Source organism: Sinohyriopsis cumingii, chromosome 5 (genome assembly GCF_028554795.1).
Source record: "Sinohyriopsis cumingii isolate HCF-2022 chromosome 5, ASM2855479v2, whole genome shotgun sequence".
Taxonomy (NCBI): Eukaryota; Metazoa; Mollusca; class Bivalvia; order Unionida; family Unionidae; genus Sinohyriopsis; species Sinohyriopsis cumingii.
The window spans coordinates 11541940-11563573 of record NC_142965.1 but is presented as its reverse complement, the minus strand read 5'-3'; the positions used below and the strand labels follow the sequence as shown (position 1 = coordinate 11563573).

General features: G+C 38.9%; 1 protein-coding gene across 5 annotated transcripts in view; it reads right to left on the bottom strand.

Moving 5' to 3' along the window:
• Positions 1-12349, bottom strand: part of LOC149798635 (acyl-coenzyme A thioesterase 9, mitochondrial-like) — a 132283-nt gene extending 119934 nt beyond the window's left edge. For 3 of the 5 annotated variants that reach the window (XM_089957469.1, XM_089957467.1, XM_089957472.1), the window contains exon 1: positions 12219-12349. The gene's annotated coding sequence lies outside the window, so the exon portion shown is untranslated. The remainder of the gene's footprint in view (positions 1-12218) is intronic. The other 2 variants (XM_089957471.1, XM_089957468.1) reach the window with 2 other exon arrangements.
• Between the last annotated feature and the right edge of the window lie 9285 nt (positions 12350-21634).

The window sequence follows — 21634 nt, the reverse complement described above, 5'->3', positions numbered from 1 at the left end:
CAAGAGAGGCACTTCGGCCAGGACGCAACCTTACACTCGCAAACCACGACCTGCCACAGCGGTGACTGCGTCTCCGGCAGCCTCACGTTTGTCCACTTCTCCGTTGATTTCACCAGGAACTGAAAAGTACTTGGAGACGTTGATCACACCAAGAACTTCTCCGTTGATGACCCCCAAAAGAACTTCCCCAGTGGCAGGACCTTCCAATTTAGCGGCAGTGGCTGCTGCTCACAAAGTACCTTCTCCCAAAATCAAAGTCCATGAAAGATCGGGCATGTTACAAAGTTTACTGGATTTGTCCAAGCAAGAACTGGCTCGATTTAGTCCGTTACGTACCCCTGCACGACGTGTCATGCCTGTCATGAAGTTGATACGACGTAAAGACAATCAGTGGCGACGCGTTCCAGTATAAAAAAGGCCTGTGACCAAGTAGGGTATCAGTGTTTTTTTGGTGCTCCTGAAGACTCAAAGATGTCACCCTCCAGAAAACCCCAAGGAAAGAAAAGGAAAGGACTGCCACCACGTTTAGCCAAACATGGGGACATGTTATCTGTCCTGTCCAAAGCTTCTCCACCCCTACGAAAAAAACTCATTCAAACAGCCTCCAAAGAGGTCATCGATACCGTGTGCGAATGTTGTTTGAACGTTTTGAAAGGCACGATCCCTTTGTCCAAACACCAGAAACAATGCTTAAGCAAACATCGTCACGTTCTTCGCCAAATGGTTCGAAAGAAAATTCCCATTCGTCAAAAAAAGAAGATGTTAGTGCAACGTGGAGGCATTTTGCCCCTCTTGTTAGGCCCCATACTGAAAGGAGTCTTGGGAACCATGTTGGGAGGACTAGTGGGAGCAAGATAAAAAGGCCCTCGAAAGTCCCAAGATCTCAGAATTCACCCCTGACAACCCCATGGAAGGACGAAAACTAGCTTTAGTGCCTTACAAACGATGGATGGAATACCATCGGTGGCAAGAACAACACACCCCGCATTTACCTCCCAATCCCAATTTGAGCGAGATGTCCCAGTTACAACACGAATTGCAATCCTTGATGGATCGCCAAGATTTGTCCGAAACAGAAAAATCGCAAAAGTACGGTCAACTCTTGCAACGACTGCAACTCTTTCACCAGAAAGCTTTAGACGAAACAGCTCTACCCACTTTGAAAGATTTTAAGACCTTGATGAAAAGTCCAGCACCATCACCAGTACCAGTACCAGTACCGGTACCAGTGGTCAAGAAAGAAAAAGGAAAAGAAGAAGAAGAAGGGTTTCAAACTCCACCAGAAAAAGTACGCAAGTTAACAACACCACCTACCTCCAGAATTGGATGGATTAAAAAGATGAAGGCCACCCCTTCTTCATCACAAGAGAAAAAGAAAGTGAAGACAGAAGTGAAACAAGAACCGATATCCCCTGCTCAGACATCCTCCTCTTCGACACCTATTGCCGGTCGCACACGCAAAGCCTTGCAATCCAAGAAAATACCCCAAGAGAAAAAGAGTAGCCTCTTCCAAGAGTGGGTGCCTTATTAACACACAAACACAAAAAAATGGAAAAAGTCTTAGCCAGCATTTACTACGATCCCTCGCATCCTGCAGGTTACGCAGGAGTTCAAAAATTGTATCGTGCTGCCAAAACTCGACTGAAAAGTCTCCGTTTACCTCAAGTGCAACGATGGTTACAAGAACAAGCTACCTACACTTTACACAAACCCATTCGACGTAAGTTTGCCAGAAGTCGGACCCGAGTGGAAGGCATCGATCATCAATGGCAAGCCGATTTAGCCGATGTCTCTCATTTGGCCAGCTACAATCGCGGCTACAAATATTTGTTTTGTGTCATCGACGTCTTTTCCAAATTTGCCTGGGTCGTGCCCTTGACTTCCAAATCCAGCAGCGAGTTAGTGCGAGCCCTGCAACGAGTGTTGAAACAAAGCGGTCGTCACCCTCTTCGATGGCAAACGGACAAAGGCACCGAATTTCTGAACCAAGCTTTCCAAAAAGAATTAAAGAAACGTGACATTCATTTTTTTACCACCGAGAATCCCGAAACCAAAGCCAGCATCGTGGAACGTTTTCAACGCACTTTGAAAGAACGCATGTGGAAATATTTTACGCATCACCACACTCTGAAGTACATCGACATCTTACCGCACCTGGTGCAAGCGTACAACCAATCTTACCATCGAAGCATCGGACGTGCCCCGCAAGACGTGACTCCCGACAACGAAGTGCTGGTGTTTGAGCGCCTGTTTGGTACGTCCCCGACGAGGGCTGTCCCCAAGAAAAGTGGAGAGTTGACCGTAGGAGATTGGGTGCGCATTGGCAAAACCAAACGCACTTTCGACAAAGGTTACTTACCTAACTGGACGACCGAATTGTTTCGCGTCACTGGACGAGTGCATGGCCGTCATCCTGCCGTCTATAAATTGGAAGACATGAACGGAGAAGTGCTCAAAGGAACGTTTTATTTGCCCGAGTTACAACGTGTGACCAAAAAAGAAGACGACGTGTACGACATCGAAAGCATTCTCGAACGCAGAACCCGTAAAGTGGGCAAACGACGTGTCAAAGAAGTCAAAGTACGTTGGAAAGGATATCCACCCAGTTTCGATTCTTGGATCGACGCTTCGCAAGTCATCGACTATAAAAAGAAGAAGTGACCATCATGCCCTTTCACACATCAGACGCAGCTACGTCGACCACTCCTTCTTCCCCTAGTTCTTCTGTGCAAGATTTACAAAAACAACCCTTGTGGGTGTGGTGTGGAGAACGTGTGCCTAAAACGCAAATCGTCTTTTTCTGCCAAATCTTCGTGGTGTATTGTGTCATCGGGGCAGCCATCGCCAATTTCAGTTTGCAACAAGGAGACAAACAATTGTGGACCATTTTATTGAGCAGTTGCATCGGTTACCTGCTTCCCAATCCCTCCCTGAAATTCTCCTCGAACGGGAACCCCGGGAACCTTGTGTCCAGTGCCAGTGTCAGTCACAACCACAACCAGAACCCCATTTTGGGTGGAGACACGCCTCTGACGTCCAGTAATATCCCCTCGGACAGCCACAGAACTCTAGAATTATGAGTCACGAAAACCAATTTTACTTGACCTTACCCAGTGACAGTTCCATGGAGGTGTTTCCCAATAACACGTTGTGCTGTTACACGGCCAAAATTACCTCAAGCCATCCCCTTAGATCACGAAGCCCATTGGGAAGTGGCTTTAGTGGAAATGATTCACCCGACCCAAGTCCTCAATGTCCTTCCCAATCAAAATAAATTTGATGTGGAAGTTCATGACGAACAAATGCAACAGTATTTGGATACCCATAGCAAATATGACAAGAAAACCCGTACACCAAATCTAAAGTGGACCACCTATCACTTGTTCATTCCCCCAGGCTATTATTTTAGTGGTCAACATTTGGTCAACACCATAGCCACCAGGTTTAATGGTGTGTTTTTGAAAGCTTTAGAGCATGTCAAAAAAAGTGTCACCCTGGAGTACCACAAAACAGCTCGTCGCTTCCTGATAAAATTTCCTGAGGGGCCCAAAATCATGTCTTTCTTATTTTGTCCTGAATTGTTTGACATGTTGGGCGGTGACATGGAGCTGAGGAAGAAAGTAGAACAACAAAAAGGCGAATTACTAGTCATTTCTGACAACGATTCTTTTGCCAAGTATTTTCGTACCCCGGTAGAACTGAACCAAGGACTAAATTTGATGTTCGTGTACTCCGATGTGGTGGAGTACAACGTGGTGGGACACACCTCTGTGCCGTTACTGCGTGTCATTCCTTTCAAAGTGGATTCTGCCGCAAACGCTGACGAGGAAGGTGGAAACACTTACCACGTCCACCGCGAATTTGTCCATCCTCACTATTTACCTGTCAGCAAGTCGTATTTGGACACGGTCAACATTACTATAAAAGGAGATTTAGGACAAAATATTCCATTCACCAAAGGAAAAGTCACGGTGAAACTCCATTTTCGAAAACGGTTCTCTCACGACTCGTAAGTAAGTCATGTATCCAGTGTACCGAGGGGTTGCTCGACAGCGAGGACACGGCTTAGGAGACATGTTAAAATCGGCCTTTCGTTCGGTGGCCCCAGTCTTGAAACCGATGGTGACACGCGGATTGCACGCCTTGAAAGATGCGGCACTGACGCAAGGCAAAGAATTTCTCCAAAATGTCATCATCGACAAACAAAACCCTAAAGAAGCCTTCATGAGGGCTGGCAAAAATGTCTTGCTGCAAACGGGCAAAGACATTTTGGGCCGACGAGACACACCTATAAATGTTCTGCACGCTACCGAGTCAGGCATTCAGCAAGGACAAGGCAGAAAGAGACGACGAAGAAAACACCCTTTCACCAGACTTCAAGCGAGAAAGGCTAAGAAAAGAAGAACCGTTCGAGACTTAGACGTTTTCGATTATTGAGAAAAGAGACCAAAAAAAAAATGATGCACCGAGAATCTTGCGCTTGTTCCAAGACGGAACTGGATCTGTTTGCCATGCCCCCTACCATGATGACCATGCAAGAATCCCAGTGGGTGGAATTTCACCCCGTCTCCTCACTGACCGATTCCGCTCCCATCGAGTTTGAAATCAAAGGACAGCCCGAAGATTACATCGATCTGAATAGCAGTTACTTGTACCTGAAAGTCAAAATTCTAGATAAGACTGGAGGTGCTATAGACGATGAAGCAGTAGCTCCCGTCAACAATTTCATGCATTCCTTGTTCAGTGGAGTGGACTTGTACTTGAATAACAAACTGGTCAGTAGCAGCATGGATACTTACCCTTATCGTGCCTACCTGGAAAATCTCTTGACGTACGGAATAGATGCCAAGAACACTCATCTCAATGCCTGTGTGGTATGGGAAGCTGACGAACCTACCAAGTTTGAAATATTGGAAACTGATGAAAAGAAAGACAACAATGATGGATTTCTAGAACGAAGAAAGAGAATCACGGGAGCCGACACAAGTTTAGAACTGATGGATCGTTTGCATTTGGACATGTGGTTGCAAGAAAAGTATTTGCTGAACGGGGTGGATGTCCGCCTGAGACTGAATCGTAGCAGTGCCGCTTTCCATTTGATGGCTGATAGTGACGGTTACAAAACCAAAATCCTAGAAGCCAGACTCTACGTACGCCGTGTGGAAGTGTTACCTAAAGTGGGAAACGACATCAGTCAAACGTTGAGTAGAACGACCGCCAAGTATCCCATACGACGCGTGGAAGTGAAAACCTTCACCATTCCCAAGGGACAGCGATCCATGATCGAAGATCATCTGTTCCAAGGACAGTTACCCAAACGTTTGATCGTTGGTATCGTCGAGAATACAGCCTTCAACGGAGCTGCCGAAAAAACTCCTTTCTACTTTCAACACTTTGGCGTGTCCAAAATCGAAGTCAGTCGCGATGGCAAGACCTTGTGTACCCGACCTTTCGAACCTGACTTTACCAAGAAGAATTACTTGAGATCGTACTTGTCCCTGTACGAAGCCACCGGACAGTTAGGAACCAATACCAGTCACGGTATTACGTACGAGGATTATGCAGGAGGCTACGCTTTGTGGGCTTTCGATTTCACTCCAGACCAAGGCAGCGACGAGGGACATTTCCACCCTATAAAATCCGGCCAGATTCGTGTGGAAATTCAGTTTAAAGACCGAGACCCTGATGAAACGGTGAACGTCATCCTGTATGCAGAATTCGATAATACCATAGAAATCAACAGTTTGAGAGAAGTCATCCTAGATTACTAGAAACCATGGAAGACTGTTGTCCCTCTTTACCTAGTGGAGAAACTTTGGAGATGGAATGTGAGGAGACCGTGGAAAAAGAAGAAGTGATCATGATGAAGTCGAGATGGCCAGAACAAGAAGCCCATTTAGTCTCCTGTTTTGCCAAACACTTGGTCGACAAAATGACGGAATTGATCAAGAAAAATTGCTATGGATGTCAAAACGATCATCCCAGTCAAATTCAACACGATAAATGCCTGATGTTGAGCCAAGAAGAAAAATTGGACGAGTATCTGGACGAAGCTTGGAGTCTCATCTCAAACAAAGACGTGTTGCATCAGTGGTATAAAGACTTGCGTGAACATTCTTGTCCACCATTAACCACTCAAGAGATCCATCGTATCGAAGCTCTCCTGAATCAGAGTGAGGAAACAGAACGAATAACCGTTTATTCGTCAGACATTTTCAAGCAAAAAGTCAGGATCGAATTGACGAAGTATTATTACCTGTGAAGAAGAAAAAAACACAAATCAATGGATACCTGGGAACTTTATTACCTTTTGAACCACAGTTCGTATACGGCTTCTTGGAATCCTGTCGTCTGTGCTAAAGATGAACTCCCTCATCGCAAACCTAAAGACCATCAAGCTTACGTGATCAACACGGACGACAGTCATCTCCCAGGAACCCACTGGGTAGCCGTCTACTTTCCTCAAGAAGGATGTGTGGAATATTTCGATTCGTACGGATTGCCCCCTTTGGAAGACGATATCATCGACTTTATGAGAAGAAATGCTCAAACCACCCGATTCAATAACGTGAAATTACAAGGCACAGATTCCTTGGTGTGTGGACAGTACTGTGTGTATTTTCTGCATCATCGCAGCCTGGGCTATTCCTTAGAACATTTAGTGACTCATTTCGATCCTCGTTCTTCTGCTAGAAATGATGTGAAAGTAGACCGATGGTTTTGTGACCATTATGCTTATCTTTTGTCTCAAGCTAGGAAACGTAGTGTCCATCAATGGCCTAATGATTTCCAACAGTGGAAATCACAATTTCATTCACAACGTTGTCAGCCCTGTTCAAAGTAGTTAGTATTTGAAGAAAAAAATGTTTGTGATTTGAAAAAAATTGTTTGATGTTATAGTGTTGGATTATTGTTAAAAATGTTAGAAATGTTGTTTAGTGTTAAGTGATTTTTGAATAAAAAAATGTTGTGTTTAGAAAAAAATGCCTTTGTCTTTTGTTTAGCTATAAGAATGTTGGATTGATGCTCTTTCATTTCTTACTATCCCTCTCATGACACTCACTAAACGTTGCGACTCAAAACCGTGTGGGGATGTTTTCCTTCACGTCCGCGCTTTGACTTTAAGAACCGGGGTTGTTTCCAGTCTAACCATCCATTGTCGACTCATCCTCCTACGAAGATGTGCTCCAAACTAGCTAAGCTCAACGAAGCCTACGTGAATTTGCATAGGGTCAGACACAGTCTGATACCGAAGCCAGAAGAAATAGAGAATGTGAGAATGTTAAAAATCACTGAAGACCTGATAGAAGAGCTCTTCAGAGAAGAAGTGAACAGGGAAAAAGAAGAATGGACAGAGAAGTACAGACTTCAGAAACAGCAGCAACAGCAGCAACAACAGCAACAGCAGCAGCAGCAGCAACCTGAACCTGACAGAGGCTTTGTCGATTGTCGTATCGACACCAAAGAGTTCTTCTTCTCTTTCCGAAGAAGCAGACCTATCGCCAGAAAGTCTATCCTCAGAGGACATCGCATTCTTAGAAACTAAAAAAAGAATGCCATAGCAAAACAAAAAAACAGCCCTTTTCAGGGCTACCCAATACTCTAGAAAAGAAATAACCATCGATTTGCCAATGTGTGTAGGTAGAGTAGTGTGTATATAAACAATAACTCTTTAATAAAAAATGTGAGGGTATGTGTTGGTGTGTTGGTGTTTGTAAGAGCTCAAGTAAGTTGGTGTGGATAGTAGATTAAAATGATGTTTTTTGGTGTTTGAGGTGTATATTTGGAGTTAGATTGAATTGCTTTGAGTATGTGGATAGTCTATTGAAGTGATTTATAAAAAAATTTAAAATAGTGATGGGTAGCATAAAAAGTGAGTGAGTGTTTCTTTTAGGTCCGCGCGTTGTTGTTTTTTTGGTCATGATCTAGGTAAGATGAATTTTATGTTATTAGGGGGATGTTTTCCATCACGTCCGCGCTTTCAGTATAAATTGAAACTCGTTCGGCAGTCCAGCTACCCTTGTTGATTGATCAACACCAAAAAAATGAACACGAGACTTGAGAAGCTGTTGGAGCTTCATGTGCATCTGGAATATGCCAGGCGCATATTAAATGAACTGGCCGCGGAAGCCATTGTCGAGGAGGGAAGGATAAGAGAGGAGGAAAGAAGAAACAAAGAAGAGGAGGAGAGAAGATATAAAGAAGAAGAAAGAAGATATAAAGAGGAAAGAAGAAACAAAGAAGAGGAGGAGGAAAAGGAGAGAAGAAAAAATTTCAAAATCCCAGAGAGCGAAAATTGGGATTCTGAAGCGATATATCCTGCCTCTGCTCTCTCCCCCCAAAAGGTAAAAAGTAACTGGGGGATAAGATGCGTATGTGGCGCCAGGCCTGGAAGGTGCCACCATTAACCAGGTGCCCATGAAGTTCCAAACAAAACAGCCCTTTTCAGGGCTACCCAATACTCTAGAAAAGAAATAACGATCCATTTGCCAATGTGTGTAGGTAGAGTAGTGTGTATATAAACACTAACTCTTTTTTAAAAAATGTGAGGGTATGTGTTTGTGTTTGTGTTTGTATGAGTAAAGGTATGTTTGTGCGAATAGTAGATTATGGGTTTCTTTATTGTTTCTTAGCAAATGTGGAGAGTATAGTTTGGGTTATATTATATGAAATGAAAAAGTAGGGGATGTTTTCCTTCACGTCCGCGCGTTGTTTGGTCATGATCTAGGTAAGATCCATTTTATGTTTTTAGGGGGATGTTTTCCTTCACGTACGCGCTTTAAGTATAAGAACCCACAGTATTCGTCGTTCAAACCATTCTACATAGAAAATGGCTTCAAACCACCTGGATAAATTTCAATCATTGCAAGACGTCCTTGACAATTTGGGCATGATAGAACAAATGCTCGTACGACTCGTTGAAGACCACTATTCTTATAGTCCGCATAGAGTAAAAATGGAAATTAACAACTTAAGAAAAGCAAAGGACATGATCAGTGGTGTGATGAAGGAAATAAAGGAGGAGAAGGAGGATGAAGAGGAAAAGATAAGAATAAGAACATGGAACGAAAAAATTGAAAAAGAAGAAGAAAATGAGAAGAGGAAGAAAGAAGAAGAGGAGGAAGAGAAGAAAGAAGAAGAGGAGGAGAAAAAAAAGAAAGGGAAGAAGAGAAAGAGTGTTGGAGATAAAATAAGAAGTTGGTGGAGGAAAAGAAGAAATTAGAAGCAGAAGAAAACCCAAAGGCCCTTTTCAGGGCCAGCCATATTTCTCGAAAAGAGATAGTCTTTGAATTGCCTACCCCTTTTTTAAAATTTTTAAAAAAAAAAAAAGTCAACAAAAAATCCCATGTTCAATTTCCCTTGTCGCTAGACAAGCCCAAAGTCTATTCCCCATGTTAAATTTCCCTTGTCGCCAGAGTGACCCACGATTTTTCTCCATGTTAAATTTCCATTGTCGCTAGAGTGACCCAGGGGTCTCTGTAATGCTAATTCCCATTGTCGCTAGGGTGCCCCACTTTACTACTATTAGGCATCCAACAATTCAAATCTTCTGCCTATCACCCTGACAGTCAAGGGGCTTTAGAAATATTTCATCAAATTTTGAACAATATGATTCGGTCATATTGTTTCGATACAGGTAAAGATTGGGATGAAGGCAGTCATTTACTATTGTTTGCTGTTAGGGAATCAGTTCAAGACTCTTTAGGATTCAGTCCCTTTAAACTAGGTCTTGAACATTCTGTTGGACCACTGAAGTTGTTAAAAAAGAAACTTTTTTTTCTAATGAAGATATCGAAATCAATCTTCTCTATTATGTTTTCAATTTTAAGGACAAGTTGTTGAAGTCTTGTGAGGTTGCAGGAACTAATCTGCACTCTACTTAGTCAAAATGAAATTAAGGTATGATAAAAATACAAAGGAAAGGAGTTTTCAGCCTGGTGATATAGTTCTGATTCTCTAGTTCCATACCACAAAATCCTCTTCAGGTCAAGTATTATGGTCCTTACACAGTTGAAAGAAAGTAAATGATTTACATTATATCATAAATACTCATGTGAGGCGAAACTAAAAACAACTTTGCCACATAAATATGTTAAAGAGAGAGATAGTCAGCTTAATCATGCAATTAATTTAGTTGTACCTGTCCCACTCAGAGAGGATTTAAGCGAAGAAATGCAATCGGACTCTGAAATAGTAAATTCCACACCTGTGCAACAACACCCGTACCGGATGAACCCTTTCAAACAGGAAGGTTTGAAAAAAAAAAATTCAGTATTTGCTGGAGAATGATTTCATAGAGCCGAGTAAAGGTGACTGGAGTTCACCATGTATACTTGTTCCGAAACCAGATAATACTTTCTACATGTGCACTGATTAAAGAAAGGTGAACAGTGTGACTCAAACAGATTCATTTCCATTACCAAGAATCGACGATTGCATTGATAAAATTGGCAATGCAAATTATGTCACCAAATTTGACCTTCTGAAAAGATTTTGGCAAATTCCACTGACAGAAAGGGCAAAAGAAATTTCGGCATTCATAATTCCAGATGGACTTTATCAATATAAAGTAATACCGTTTGGAATGAAAGGTTCGCCTAGTATTTTTCAACATTAAGTGAACATGATTACATCTGGTCTAGATAATTGTGATGCTTACATCGATGATGTCATCATCTACAACGACACCTGGAAAGAACATTTAGCGACAATTCGGAAATTCTTTGACAGACTCACTGATGCAAGAATGACAATTAATTTATCCAAAATTGAGTTTTGCCGTGCTTGTGTAACATTTCTAGGACATATCGTGGGACATGGACAAGTTAAACCTATAGATGCTAAGGTCAAGGCTATCCCTGGATTCCATGTGCCAATCAGTAAAAAGCAACTGATGCGATTTTTGGGTATGGATGGATATTATCGGAAATTTTGTTCCAATTGTTCCATGATTGCTGAACCCCTGACAAATTTATTGAGCAAGAAAACCAAGTTTCATTGGTTTGAAAAATGCCAGGAGGCTTTTAATAAGTTAAAGGCCATACTTAAGAGTATACCAGTTCTTACAGCTCGAAATTTCAGCCAATCGTTTCAACTGTCTATTGATGCAAGTGATGTTGGGGTTAGAGCAATATTGATTCAAGAAGATAAAAATGGTCTTGATCATCCAGTGTGCTATTTTTCTAAGAAATTGAATAAGCACCAGAGAATTTATTCCACTTTAGTTTGGTTCAACGCAGAAAAGTCAATGATGGCTTGATGAATAGAAAAATATATCAAGAGTAAAACAAGCCATATAGTATGGTCGTGTGCTTTTAAAGACGGAAATAGCAGAAAGAAATCGAGGGTCATGGGTGGAACGAAGTATTTATAAGTTCCGTACCTTCTCTCTTATATATTATGATAGAGAGGGTCCTATGTCAGAACGGATCATGGGGGTAATCTATAATGTGTTTTTGTCACTCTTTATCATTTTTTTTCCTTCAGATTATTTTTTTTTTTCCTTCTCAACATCAAGCTCGCGTCGAGCACCTGTGGTACCGATCAGGTGATTTCGTGTTGTCAGAGATTTGATCGTACTTTATTGATAAAACGTCAGACTCTTGTGCTTCAATAATGAACTCACACTTCTGATCTTGAAATGAAATTCCCACGCTACTACCCAGTCCTCGCACATGTACTAAAAGTAAACTGACAGAAATGTGTGCGATTATATTTCAATATACAATGTTATGTGAAACATTGTACGGTGGTGATACATGAACCACATTCGGGAAGGAATGCTCCATTATAAAAACAGGGTAAAAATGCTTCTTGCGAAGCGTCGTCATTTTTCAAATATACACACACTGGCATACATTAGGATAATGTATTTTACATATGCACGTTAACGTCTATCCATCAATACATACTGTTTTACTGTTTTCATTTGTTTAAGCTTGGTGTGCATATATTTTCTGCTGGTAACTAGTTAAAACCCGTAAAACTGGTACGTCCAAATCTATCGAACAGACCCGTAAGGTGTTTAACTTTATTCTATCTATCTATAAATAAGTATGAAGCAGTCAGACTTGACTAAGCAGCGGGGGGTGGAGGTGCGGTGCGTGATGAAAGATAAAGTAAAGACGGAAGTGTTTGGACAGTCAGAAGAGTAATGATATGAAAGGCAGAAATAAGTAAAAGAGTGTCAGTGTACGTTTTCATCCCTTCATACTCACACCAATCCGGCTACCGTAGCGACGATGAGATAAGGAACCTCAACCGGCACAGCCCTGATAATCACTAGGTCTTACTTATAGCTGACTAGTTTTATAACAGGAACTGTCCGACGCCCACCTTTTTATTGATTACCGAAGATAGTAGTCCAGGTAACAAGACGATATAAACTACCGTTTTGTAAGCCATGGCGAAAAACCTGAACTAGATAAGGTATGTTTGAATAATACTATTCTTTAAATATGCCGCAGGCATTAAACTGGGATATGGTATTGGATATTGCAGAAACTAGTCCTACATTGTCAGACATCGACCCTGATGTTTATGTTTTGGGGGTCGAGTTCTTACGGCCTAAATAACGGCGCTGCGTAGCGTGTTACAATGTCGACTAACATCGTAAGGAGAAGTAAAATTTTCAGGAATAACTCAAACACTTGGCAGCCCATATCGACGCTTTTCTACAAATTAAAGTGAGTTAAAAGAAAGATAAGTATCATTAAAGAAATAAAGCTATCTAAACACTTTCTTCAATATTAATATATTTTTTATTTATTTCGTTAAAGAAACATATTTCAACTTCATCCGATTTCGGCATTGCCCGGCTTCCATCGCATTACAGGCAACTGAAATGTAGGCAAACGGAACGTGAAAACAGGTCTATTTGGACATAGAACACAATTAATTTTATTATATGTTTTCTACATTTGTTTCTCAGTACTGACCTTTCCACTGTGTGACAATAAATACAAATCATATGTTAATCTAAAATACCTTCAAACATGACTTCACGGTGAAGTTCTCGTCAAAGGTTGACCTGCTCTTTTTTGAGATGCTGGACTGTCAACATGCATAAATAAAACTCTTCTATCACCACCAAAATGAGAGAGGGAAAATGTTCTAAAAATAGACTAGAACTACATTCGTGGGTACTGAACTGGAAGAATTAATTGTGACCCGATTCCATTTACATGTGAGATTTCCCTAAAAAATTGACTACTCGTTACGATGTTAGTCGACATCGGAACTCACTACGCAGCACCATTATTTAGGCAGTAAGACCTCGACACCCCAAAAACATAAATGTCAGGGTCGATGTCTTATATCGTAGGACCATTGTATAAACCAGTTTTTAGCCGTCTCAACATGTATATAGTATTTACATGTACAGTAAGTTCCTTACATGACTTGTGCATTTTCTTATGACTAGGTCCGTGCATTTTCGATTTTTAACGTAGCTTTTACAATTTTTCACTCATATCGCTACGATATCTACAGTGTGGCAGTTTATAGTGATGTCCAGCACTGGGGCATCATGCCGCAGACATGTAGCATGATGTCCCACCCAGTCACATTATCCTGACACCAGGCCGACCAGTCCTAACACTAACCTCTTAATGCTGAGCGCCTAGCGAGGCAGCTGTAAGTACCATTTATAAGTCATTGGTATGACTCGGCCGGGGTTCGTACCCGCGATCTCTCGCATCCGAGGCGGACGCTGTAACCACTAGACAACCGGAGCGGTCTCATCATGACTAGGTCATTTACTGTGTAGAAAGATGCGCAGTTAACGCAGCAATCATTTCAAGCACTCAGAAAAACAGTTGATCGATTAGAATGTGTAAGTCATCAATAATCATAGAGCTCCTCCCCCATATTTACTGTAATATACATGTTCACCACTTGCGCGCAGTCCCCCCCCCCCCAAAAAAAAAAAACAACAAAAAACAAACCTAAACCAGTACGTAACTGCAATAACATTGCATCGGAAACAGTAACCGTGTGACTGAATGAGCATGAACTATGTAAATCTATCGTTTACTTAGGATATTGATACTTTCGACATGACTTCATCCCTGGCATTCAACCAGTCTAACAGCTCTATCAGACTCATTCGAGTAGCTGAATGACTCCATTTTTATCCTTGTAGACCTTTATCTTTGATAGCGAGAAAATCCTTCTAGCCTGCTATTTTTTTGTTCAAACTAAATATTTATAACCAATAACATGTAGAAATGCATTCCTAAGATTTTCCAAGATTCAGTCTGAGAAATTTTATCATGACGAAGTTAGACACGTGTAAAGCAAGATGACTGATAAGACCCGAGCAAACCAAATATCTGTCGTCAAGCCTCTTGTAGCGCTTATGTCGAAATTATCAACTCTTAATGTAATCCACAGTGCGTAAAAATAGCTGTGCGCTTATTGGAAAATCAGTTTAGCTATAATGCACACAATCAAGATGCAGTGCTCGGCTTTACAGCAGTGCATATTACATATCAGAATTAGCTTTCCGTTCTGGACTGGTATATACTAAGAAACTAAGTTATAGAAATAATTATGTGAGTTTTGAATGGTCCGAGTATTATGTAATTTGGGGATGGACTGTCAGAATTATAATTATTTTTAGTTCAGAAACTAGTCAAGATATTACCTTAGTTCTCAGGTAGACATGTCCTTTGACGTGCTATTGTTAAAGGCATGGAGCCAGGCTAGGTTCTCAGGTTCTGGTCCAAAATTTATGGACTCACGGTATTAATTCAATTCCCATAGTAAAAACCTATGCAAACTCCATTATATAAAAATTCAATAATTTAAAATCTTTGAGTGCTCATGATCAACTTATATTTATCAGTAGAGACACATCATTGATGACGACTTATGTCAAGAGAAAACCATATAAGACGCTACATTTTCGGAATATACATGCGTTTGAAACGTATGCTTTCGATACTGCACCAAAGAGTTAGGTGCTGATTTCAGCAATGAGTTTTTCAAACAAGTCTGTAAAGGACTGAAATTCTCTCAATAGAACGATATCTTTTTTTCATTTACAACTAGGATAAGATCTCAGAGAATTATATTTCTTAAATCTTACTTTCATTATCAACCTGGCCAGCCGAACATATATATATATATATATATATATATATATATATATATATATATATATATATATATATATATATATATATATATATATATTCTTCACCCTGTTCAAGACTGGTTCCCATATTTCCTAATCATTAGTACCGTGAGTTCTTATGCCCGACCTCTTGTGAGGTCAATGTGTTTAGGCGGTAAGTACGCGTCACAGTCACTTGTTTCTGTCAATAAGAAATGGGTGGGGTGGTGAATAATAACACCCTGCCCACCTCTTAGTTTTGCTGTTCGCAATTTGACTCCTCTGTCATTCAGTGCTAATTTTATTATATCGTCTGTGCATTTAGTCACTCGTAACTTAAGCCACTATATAAAAAACATTTCAAACCTCTCTCACATATAGAATTTAAATATCTAACTGACTTTTAATGCCCACATTTTTCTCCGTTGCTTTGTGTCCATTCTTCCGGGCAGGTCCGGATCAGAGGGGTGCGGAGTAGTTTTTCCGGGGTTTCCGGACCCCTCACCCAGGCTAAAATCTTGTACACACACAAACGTACAGTCACTTGAAATTTGACCATCGTTTTATTTTTGCGCACTTTTATTGGGTATTAGGCACACTTTGAGTAAATAGTGACATAGACTTTTGCTTTGGTGCTCTTTTGAGGAAAATCAGGGCCCTTTTGAAATTTTGGAAACACCCCTCCCCCAACACTTGTCCTGATCCGGCCCTGTCTGGAGCCAGTGTAGAGGTTTACTTCCGGAATGAAAACTAAGAAAACTTAAGTTATGATCAGATCATGCACAACACATTGTTAACAATGCAATACATTTCGTGAAAAAATGTTGAATGCCATTTGACCGTTTAACATTCAAATGCCAAGAGATAATTGTCCACTATGCCTTTTGTTTTGCCTCAAGATAATAAAAAAGTTACCATTACTCATGCCAAAGCTTTAGGGGTCATAGATGAAGCAAGGGAATACTGAGGATTGGATAGGAATTGTTTACAGGATGAATCAGTTGCTTTCGTGATTAATAAAGAAACTGAATTTCTTTAATAAATAGATTACAAGAGAAATAATTGGAAACGTAGCAGCTGATGTAACCTAAACAAATGCGTATACACATATACAATGATACATGTGAGAGGGTATCTTCAATCAAATTATCTTTTCATCTGATGTGTCTAATTTCAATATTGTATCCCTGCAGCATGAAACTCCAACACAGCAATATCTGATTTTTGTTTTTCATTTTGTTAATGAAAGTAAAGGGGTTGTGATCACTAGACACAATAAGCGGAGAAGGAGCTGAACTGATATACACTTTAAAATGTTGCAAAGCCAATAACAAAGCCAAATATTCTTCCTCGATTGTGGAATACGATTGTGGAATAATTTTTCTGGTGCTTATTTAGTTTTTAGAAAAATAACATACTAAAGAATCCACACCATTGTTACCTTTTTGAATCAATACTCCGCCTATACCTACATCACTTGTATGAACAGACATTTTAAATAATTCACTGACATTTGGAGCTGAAAGAACTGGTGCACTTCTAAGTATGACCTTTAATTTGTCAAAAGGTTTCTGACACCTGTCTGACCAATGAAACTTGAATTTTATACTCGACAAATTTGTCACGGCAACAATACCCCAAAATCGCAACAGTTGCTTTTTACAACAGGCACTGGGAATTCAGAGATAGCCTTGACTAAACCTCTATAAGTTTAACTTCACCGTGTCCCACAATATATACTAAAAATGAAACATGAGCTCGGCAAAACTTTCTTTACTTAAATTAACTGACAGATTTGCTTCACTGAGTCTATCAAAGAAATTCAGAATGGTTTCCAAGAGATCTTTCCAGGCATCTTTTTAGATGATAACGTCATCGATGTATGCGTCACAGTTGTCTAGACCAGATATTATTATGTTCATTAAATGCTGGAATGTTGCTGTACAATTTTTCATGCCAAATGGCAACAATTTTTATTAATAAAATCCACCTGGAGAGGCAACTTCGATTTCAATTTTTTGCTATTCCGTAAGTGGAATTTGCCAGAATTTTTTTAAAGCTCAAACTTGGTGACATATTATGCATTTTCAATTTTGTCAAAGCAGTCATCGATTCTTGACGTTGGAAATGAATCTGTTTTGGTGACACTGTTCACTTGGCTATAGTCAGTACACATAAGGAATGTATTGTCTGGTCTAAAGCACAAGAAAATCGACCTACATTTACTTGGCTGTCTCTAGTAAATATCTAATTTCTTTTTTTCTTTAAACATTCTTGCTGGAAAGGATTCAGCCTTTAAGGATGCGGTTTCACAGGTTTTGAATCTGCAATTTGAACGTCATGAAAGATTTTATTTTTCATGTTGTAGCACTTTTTTCTCGTCGTTGTGGATGTGAAAGTTTCTGGCCTAGACTGCTGAATATTTCTGAAGTCCGAAGATTGCTTAAACCAGAGTCATTACAGTCAGATTGCATTCCAACGTTTACGTTCTCACTGTGTGGGACAAGCACAACAAAAATAAATTGAACGATTAACTGGGTTATCGCAAGTAATACTCCGTTAATATTTCATATTACAACGTTGCTTCGGTTTCTTCCTCTCAGGAGTGTTAATGATACAACTTAAGTCATTGAAGTTATTAAAAGAGAAACTTCTTTCAAAGGAAGATTCCAAGATAAACCTTTTTGACTACGTGATTTCAAATGTAAGTTGTGAAGTATCAAGCTCTAATCTTCACTCTACTTAGTCACAAATAAAATTAAAGTATGACAGAAATAAAAAGGAAAAATGTTTTCAGCCTCGTGATAGAGCTCTATCTCTCTTGCCCATTCCTCAAAATCCTCTTCAGTTAGATATTATGGTCCTTATGCAATTGAAAAGAACGTAAATGACTTGGAAAATTCTGATCAAATTGTAAAAATGTCTGTTTCTTGAATGTTCTAAACTCAAAATGGTAATGGTATTTACAACTAAGAATCATGGACAAAAGTTAGATATGTAAATATGTTGCTTACAAAAGAATTTTCTTAAAGTACAATCTATGATGATGTACAAAAGTTAAGCACATAATATAGGTATGCATACTAATAGGGCCTCAATGAATATTAATTTTGTTGCACCGGTCATAAATCTTGCTATTTCATTTTGCATATTGTGTACAAGTATCACAAACCAAATAGTCGCATTACAAAATAGGCCTAATAAAAGAAAGTATGTATATAATTTCAAGACATTTTCTATCTTGCTCAAATCTGAGCTTACAGATTGCATTTATTGACGTAGAAGACTTCTCTTTTCTATAGTCAGTTAACGCCACGCTTAGTAGTTTTAAATGGAACTGCAAAATGTTTATTTGACTCGTCCGATTTAATTTGATGGTTAAGAATACATAATTGCGGTTGTAATGGTTTGTTCGTTTTTCTAAATATTGTCAGATTTCACTGTCTAAGGGATTCAATAATACTAGCCAAATTACAGCTCTGATTTCATTACCGGATTATACTGCTTGACAAAATATATCATAGAAATATGCACTATTGTTGTAGATTCCGCTGGTATAAGGCAGTGATAAAAATACTATACACCATTGTGTAACATAAATTGATGATTTAGTAATTCTAAAAAGAAAATAACGATTAAGTCAAACCGACACTAAATTAAGATCTCGTTGGGGAGCGAGAATATTCTGCTAAACAAGCTAGGCAGAGAGCAAATTGTAGTAGTTTAAAATGTTAGCCTGTTTGCTAATCACATTTCTTCCATTTATGGGTGTCATTGTGAGTGGATCGAAACATCCTATTCAGTTTCTTTGAATATCCAACTTCTAATTTTCAGCGACAGATATTACATACTTTTCTTGAACTTGATAATATTCAGACTGATTCAAAATCTCTTATGACTGATAAAGAAAAGTATAATGGTTGATCAAAATATAATGGTTGATCCAAATAGTACAACTCAATTGACTGTCCCATAACAACACTAATAGTACAACTCAATTGACTATCCCATAACAACACTAATATAATGGTTGATCCAAATAGTACAACTCAATTGACTATCCCATAACAACACTAATAGTACAACTCAATTGACTATCCCATAACAACACTAATAGTACAACTCAATTGACTATCCCATAACAACACTAATAGTACAACTCAATTGACTATCCCATAACAACACTAATAGTACAACTCAATTGACTGTCCCATAACAACACTAATAGTACAACTCAATTGACTATCCCATAACAACACTAATAGTACAACTCAATTGACTGTCCCATAACAACACTAATAGTACAACTCAATTGACTGTCCCATAACAACACTAATATAATGGTTGATCCAAATAGTACAACTCAATTGACTATCCCATAACAACACTAATAGTACAACTCAATTGACTATCCCATAACAACACTAATAGTACAACTCAATTGACTGTCCCATAACAACACTAATAGTACAACTCAATTGACTGTCCCATAACAACACTAATAGTACAACTCAATTGACTATCCCATAACAACACTAATATAATGGTTGATCCAAATAGTACAACTCAATTGACTATCCCATAACAACACTAATAGTACAACTCAATTGACTGTCCCATAACAACACTAATAGTACAACTCAATTGACTATCCCATAACAACACTAATAGTACAACTCAATTGACTATCCCATAACAACACTAATAGTACAACTCAATTGACTGTCCCATAACAACACTAATAGTACAACTCAATTGACTGTCCCATAACAACACTAATAGTACAACTCAATTGACTATCCCATAACAACACTAATATAATGGTTGATCCAAATAGTACAACTCAATTGACTATCCGACAACAACACTAATATAATGGTTGATCCAAATAGTACAACTCAATTGACTATCCCATAACAACACTAATATAATGGTTGATCCAAATAGTACAACTCAATTGACTATCCCATAACAACACTAATATAATGGTTGATCCAAATAGTACAACTCAATTGAGTATCCCATAACAACACTGATATAATGGTTGATCCGAATAGTACAACTCAATTGACTATCCCATAACAACACTGATATAATGGTTGATCCAAATAGTACAACTCAATTGACTATCCCATAACAACACTGATATAATGGTTGATCCAAATAGTACAACTCAATTGACTATCCCACAACAACACTGATATAATGGTTGATCCAAATAGTACAACTCAATTGACTATCCCACAACAACACTGATATAATGGTTGATCCAAATAGTACAACTCAATTGACTATCCCAGAACAACACTAATATAATGGTTGATCCAAATAGTACAACTCAATTGACTATCCCACAACAACACTGATATAATGGTTGATCCAAATAGTACAACTCAATTGACTATCCCACAACAACACTAATATAATGGTTGATCCAAATAGTACAACTCAATTGACTATCCCACAACAACACTGATATAATGGTTGATCCAAATAGTACAACTCAATTGACTATCCCATAACAACACTAATAGCTGAACACGTCATGCTTGCTATCATCTCTTTCCCCACTACTGTCTTATACTGGATTGCCGCCATGTCTTGTTTGCTATGTTTCAAATATGCTGGGTGAAATTTGATTGTAAGCTGGCAGAAGGCATTGCCTAACCCTTTTTTAATCATTAAATAAAATATATTTTAAAATGTGAAAACAAATGTCAGTGTATCTTATGCCTTATCCTAGCGCAGTATATTTGTTTCATATGTCAAGTCTGGTTTCCATGATGGGCTAATAGAACTAGATTTAAATATTAATAACAATGAGCAGAAATTAGTAAGTCGCACATGTAACTTAATAATTCGCGCGCGAGAGTAATAGCTTGTGAGCACTGGAATTAATAAGTCACGCATTGGAAATAACTCCAGCATGGAATATAAGTATGTCACGATCGGAAGTGATCAATTTTTACGCGTTGTAGCAAAATAATTTGCATGTGCGGAATAATTATTTCCAATGCAGGAAATAATGATTCCTGCATGGGAGATAATAGTTCCTGTGAGGGAATTTTTTGTTTTCAAGCCTCAATAATGAGCCACCATAATTTTTTGTAAAGTATGTCCACATTTATTTCTTTTACAATTTTGTTAAATCATTCCACGACACACACTTTTTGTCAATGTATGTAGAAAAACTTTCTGCTTTTATCAACATATGTTCCAAATATTATTGTAATATATATATATATATATATATATATATATATATATATATATATATATGTGTGTGTGTGTGTGTGTGTGTGTGTGTGTGTGTGTTTTGCTTTCAAACTTCGCGTTTCACACTCACACTGGGATTTTATCTTCATGTGTTTATTATTTATATCATTTTATTTTCCTCTGTCTTAGGTTTAGCCGCTCAGGTTGCCTTTTCAAGGCACAATCCTTGCACATTTAACAAGAATAACACTTTATTGTCTTTATTTCATAGAAGTAATATCATTTCGGTATAACAGTAGA